We start from the raw sequence: 6,786 nt of genomic DNA on the forward strand, positions 1-6,786 counted from the left end.
AATTTTCAATGATACGCTTAGCGAATTTAAGCAAATGAAAGCGTTTCATCTTGAAGTTGTTAAAAGTAGATATTAAACAAAAATGATATGGGATCTCTAAAAATTAAACAGTGGATGGTGTATTAATTACGGAAATCTATTTACAATAACACGAGTTGACATTACGATGTTTATATCGATACTGGTAGATCAGTTCTTGGGGAAAGCCTGAGGCCTTTCTGGTGTGTACATTTCTTTGTTGTACGGTTACAGCGGGACTACATCAAATGTTTGACATGAAAACCGATTTCATATTTACATTCAGGAAAACACGTTTATATAAACCTCGGGTTTCCCAATATTGTTTCGCGTGATTGTGTTTGCTTTGACATAAGGCCTTTGTTACACGAATCCGCTTCTTATAGATTTATAATATTTTTCAAAACGTAGTAAGGTACTTATGGAGCGTGTGTATAGGTGTTACATTCACATTATAAACGGAACTTTTGTCATGGAGAAATGGTACAATATGTTTTTGTGAATTGTAGTTGGTCAGGCACACCCCAAAAAGAGAATTATAAGCCCCACGATGGTTAGTACTATGTTTCATGTAATACATACAAATACACACCCGATCGGGCTAGAGTTCATTTCAGAATCTGTCAAAACTTTCGACTGAAGGCTTGTTTAGTTTTAATAAGATACACTTTCATACAGCGTTCCATTACAAAATAGCACGTGCTGAAATCTGATATCAAAATCTACCTATCATACTCGCAAAATTGAAATACAGATTATAATGTCTTTCAGATAGCCAGACAGTTCCATATTTGTGTTCGGCTCCCTACAAAAACCAACCAACCTTTTATAAGAAACATTTTACACGGGGTTAAAGGATAGTCTGGAATACGGGAGAGTGTAGACTACAATTGACAATATGCTATTTTTATTTAATCAGATGAGTAGGAATGGTGATTTTTATTTCAGAATATTTTATTGTAAATAGGCAATGACCGTATTAGCCATCTCCCGCAATGGTGTTAATGATTATAATTGTATTAAGTCAATCGTCACACATTTGTTTTATTTTTGCACTCCTACCATTACAAATACAAAGATTCATTAGGACCAAAACCTTTAATCTGATCTTATGATAAGACTAAATAATCAAGACAAACAAAAGTGCGAAAAGGCTTTTGAAAGCATGTGAACATACGCTGATCGAGTTTTGCCAGTCACACCGTATGTATGTTAAAGCTAGGGCCAAATTAAGGTTTTAAGTTGTGTTTCAGTGTGAAACGCTCGTTTTTCGATCTCTGAAAACAAATTTCTTTTATTAGTACTTTTTTCGGGATATATAAGTTATCCATCTGTTGTTCATAGCAAATTACTGTATGAATAATTAAATCTTAATTATTTTTTCCTTTTTTTTTTAAAACTATTTTTGTAAAATAGTAAGAGGTCTTTATTCAAAGTACTTCAATAAGTTGATACATTTGTTATTAACGCAAAATTCATATAGAATTAACTGATACATCCTGAGAAAATCATAATTAAAAAAAAAAATTGCGGAGATATTAACTGAAAAGAATACAACATTTAATCTTATTATTTTGAAATTTCCATTGTTGTTTCTTTTTCTTTTTAAAATCTACCCTCTTTAATAGCATTCTTCATGGACTTACATCGAACCTTGGACTTCCATCTCCACTACATTAAATTTCAGTTGTCATAAGATTGCCTTTATTGGTATAAATTGTCGAGAATGCATAAAGATAATGGCATACTAAAAAAACAAATAAGTTTTGAGAAGATTAAATTTGCGGGCGAAACCAAATCGCGCAAAAAAGAACTCCCATTATAAAAATATTGCAAACAAAAAGTTGAACCATAGAAGTCTATATCGCAAAATTAAATCGTCGGGGAAACGTAGCTTGATATAAAAATAATAAATCAGATAGTTCCGATAATATGTTAGTTATCAATACAAGCATACGCAGTGCTTCTTTTTCTCCTCCCATTGACATCTTCACATAAAAACAACTATAAATAAATACACTCCGGATACTTTAAGTACAGTATAAGACAGACAAGCCTATCATTAGAGATTTGCTCAAATAAATCAACTGTGTGTATTTTTAGATCGTCTAGTCATGCGATGCTCTGGACATCCACACTGATGGAAAAGGACTGAGTAAGGACAGCTATATCTTTACACTGATAAAGTCGGAGACCATTGGATCAAAACATCTGGTAAGCGTCAAATTTACCTTACAATTCTAAACAATTAACTCCCGGTTGATGCTTCCCTACCAGACATAAACTTGTTTCCATATATAACTGTAGTCCAGGGCGTATATCAAAATAAGTATACGTAATAGTAACGAACCGCTATAAGCTTATCGATCTGACCAGCAAAGGGAACGTCACCTTATTAATCGAGTATATTCCTGTAGCAGGCGGTAAGGGTTAGCTTCTGAACAGCTTCACTTTAACTGTGTGAATTAGACCGAACATACTGAAAATTAACTAATTTTCGCGTGTGTTTTAATTTCGTGTACTTCGCCGCAGATTGATAATCGCGAAATATATTACCAGAAAAAGAGACAACATGTTACTGTAAACAATCTTTTTTTCGCGTTTGAGTTATTTTCGCGAGTTTCGTGATCAAGGTAAATTCGCGAAATTTTATCCATATATTCCATTCATTTTTGAACCTGCAAAACTTAATCTCCGCGCAAAACTCCAAAATTTGGTAGCATCATCATCATCATCGTCATCATTATCATCATCACCATCATCATCGTCATCATCATCATCATCATCATCACTATCATCTATCACCATTATCATCATCAACATCATCATCGTCGTCGTCCTCGTCGTCAGCAACAGCATATTATTCTTCCTTTCATAATCATCATCTTCTTATTTTTCTTCTTTTTCTTCTTCTTCTTCTTCTTCTTTTCAATGTTACAATTGCCATCATCCTCGTCGTCGTCGTTCGTCGCCGCCGTCATAGTATATAAGATATAATTACACTTGTTGGATTCCGATGTTTCCAAACAACCGCCGCATTAGTGACAGCCTAAATAAATCGCCTTCGAGTGTTCGATAGCTGATAAAGACATTCTAGTAAGCACAAATCACCATTATTCCCGACAACACAGAGATTTTGTCTATAATTGAGCGTTTTGTATTGCGTGTTAACACCATTTGAGATTAGAATAAACAAAGAATTTTATCTTCCACTTAGCTTAATGTTCAGAAGGATTTCACCGTGTGTTTAAAATCATGGCAAAAATAAAGACAAGGGAAAAAAGAATCAATAAAAGCTATAAAAAATAAACATTGCGAGGAAACGTCATTATGATAACAATAGCGGCTTTTCTAACTCTCGAATCGGTACCGGGATATCCGGTAACGTTCCGGATCCATTTACAGTGGTTTTTAAGTATTACATAAATCCGGATATTCTGATGGCTTGATCTGTGTTATAGATTTGACGTGACGTAAATCGATCAGTGGTTCCAATAGAGCCACGAGATTTAAAAACAAGTTTAGCTCAATTAACGATCCATTGACGTTGATGTAATTTCAAAATAACAGCATATGTAGGACACTTTTTAAATTTTGATGATATAACATAATTAAATGATCAAAACGGGTTCCTTCATTTGGAATATTCTATTGTCATATATTCAGGACTATATGAAATGGGCAACAGGCAACATATGCTTATATAAGCCCTCTGCCTGAATCAAGAAGGTTTCATAAGTTAAAATCTACATAACATATGTGAAATGTTTTTATTGTTCAATTGAATCTTATTTGAACTTTGTTTTTAAAGATTATTTCAAATTTGATGTTCGTAAGTTTTATTAACTTTCATTTATAAACATTGTAAGACTCTTTCTCGTGATTTAAGATAGGTATTCTACCCTCGGGATCACAACATGTAAGTAGTAAAACCCGAGACTTGCAGAGGGTTTTCAACCATTTTGTGATCCCGATGGTATAATCCCGAGGATAATCCCGAGGGTACACTATCCTAGGTTATATTTGAATATTCACCTACAAAAGAATGAAAATGATAATGTACATGTAACTTAAAAGCACACATGTAGTAATAAACTCAGAAACCGCGACTGCAAGTTAATTCTTAATATCTGTTTTAACACAAATCCCGCTGTTTGCCTCCTTTACAACTAAACCGGTCTGGATTCTAAAATTACGTTTAAAATTAACCGCGAAAACAGTGACGTCATAAGATTTCATTGCATGAGCAGCAATGTAATACAGCCTCGTACGCCATCGTTTAGATTTTAGAACGAAAACAGTGACGTCACAAGATTGCAGTGCATGAGAATCCATGTAATGCAGCCTGATACGACAGAAATATATTGCATTTTTGTTCGGAAGAATATGACACATGTGACCAATTAGAAGATTGTGGAAGTGTGAAGTTGTGATAAGTTTTCACAACAAGGAATTTAAGACAACATTCCACAGTTTTCCACAACTGAAACTGCTGGAGTGAATTATTTGTACGGTGGACTTAATGTCTATTTGTATGACAGGCAGGGAGAAAAACACGCATTAGATGCTGGAAAGTCTCATGAACGCAATTAAATGACGGATGTTGAATAGACCAATCAGGATTTTTTCACAGCTGGTTAAAGTCTATTGGAGATGTAAAATATTACCATCCCGGATGTAACAGATAACGGAAGCCGGAAGCAGGTCTAGGGTCGATCTTTAAAAACACAAGCCAGTATTTTATTTCATGCGTTATTGAATTGTTTGTTCCAGTGTTATTATTGTTAAAATGACACGTTAAAGTATCATGTGGCGTCGAGGGAGCGATTGTCTCTTTCGTGTAACGCCTCCATTTAGACAACTTTCCAGATTTGAAAGAGATTATGATCCCTGTGTTACACCGCGAGATAATTAAACAATACTTCAACAGATTTAATCGTATAACGTTAATGCACGTATTAAATTGCAATCAAATTTTAGTTTTTTTAGGTCATATGATTGCAACTATGCATTCGCGCATTCATCATATTTGTTCGAAAAAAAAATAAAAGAAAAAACAGAAACTGCAATTAGCAAACTCATTTTTCGCATGAAGTCCATTGTGCGAGATATGCTACGATATTAAACGATGCGTTTGTTCTTTGGAACTCTTCGTGGCCTCTTATCAGTACTTTTGAGCAATTGTGTCATACTCTATACTCAAGAGGTTAGTATCACCGATGTTTTATCCATTCCTGCAGTATCTAATAGTTCAGGAAAAAACTGACAAATCACAGGCTTGACGAGACTTCATTTGAAGATTACAGAGAGGGAAACGCTCATCATCAAAGCCACACAGTCATACTGGCTTCGTGGCCAATATAATATGCCTGAACGAGGCTTCGGCTGCAATTTCATTGGCTGGCTATAAAAAGTCTCTCTTCTCGGGACGTTGTATATCTATATATGAATTTCGCCGTTACTATTCAAACATATACATTTGTGGACTTTTTATAGCCTCCATTGCCTATCAATGGATATAGATATGTCTTTCTTAATATCAGAGTCTTGAATTTCTCCGATGTTATTGGAAAGATGATCATTGTCTGTCTTCCCACACCTCGTATCTACCAGGCTGCTGGTAGGCGTGTCAGCTGCTCTTTCAAATATCTTTAATAAAAAGATATTGTGTCTGATGTTATGGCAACTGGTCAAGCCCTTAAAACCCTCTCCTTATAGATATTGTGTGCGCAATGGACATATAAAGTGATGATATGATAATTAAAGAAAATATATTATTACCAAGACTTAGGCCAAGTCTCACAAACATTACTTAACTTCAAGAAACCCTTAACTAAAAACTCCTCTTAGGAAAGCACGACAGATTTTAAAGAAAGTCCTTAAGATTTTATTCCCATGACATCTAAAATTGCCTTCTAATGGAAAATTTCAAGTTAAGGACTTCCTTAAAGTTCAGGAATGGTCATGAAACTGGACCCAAATTTCACAAACATTCCTTAACTTTAAGGAACTCTTCATAGTAAAGTCAAGGAAAAAATTCTTTAAGTCAATGAATCTTTCGTAAACTCTGTAATGCATTCCTATGGAGAATTTTAAGTTAAAGAATCCATTATAGTTTAAGAATGTCCATGAAACAGGACCCGGATAAAAAGTGGATAATATATTTTAAAAGTCGTTTGGTTAAAAAATAATGGTGTGAATGTTCTTACCTTGATTGATAATAGGAGTAGTTTAGAACTGGTAAATGTTACAGATTTATTACCCATGTATAAATTTTGAAAATTCACAAATTTGCTCTCACGAATCTGTTTCTCCATCCTAGTTGTAGCGTCGACTCTATGTAGAAAACCTTCTATGGTGATTTTATCAGATTTATTTCGCACACTTTGGTCAGTTCAGTTAATGAAATAAACGAAATTTACGTTACTTCTGGTATAGACCCACATGTGACTCTTCGGGTAATGCATTTTGTATTGTGTATGCTTCGACGTTTGCCCCGACATTGAAAGAAAAAGAGCGTGTTCAAGGACGAGGCATGGCGACATATTGCCTAGCGATCTGCCATCGCATGCATACGCTCAGACACCGAAGTTTCCAAACGGACTTCAGACAATTTCTGACATAATTTACCTAAGGAAATACAGAACGTAATAAATGTATTGATTTAAGTTGACATTTTGTTTTTGTTTCGGGAATTGTCCTGTTCTGTAGCATACCCCGTTCTATATACTATATCTTACTTAAAGTCTTCTGCATACCAAGGATAGG

This window comes from Argopecten irradians, chromosome 11, assembly GCF_041381155.1.
Source record: "Argopecten irradians isolate NY chromosome 11, Ai_NY, whole genome shotgun sequence".
NCBI lineage: Eukaryota > Metazoa > Mollusca > Bivalvia > Pectinida > Pectinidae > Argopecten > Argopecten irradians.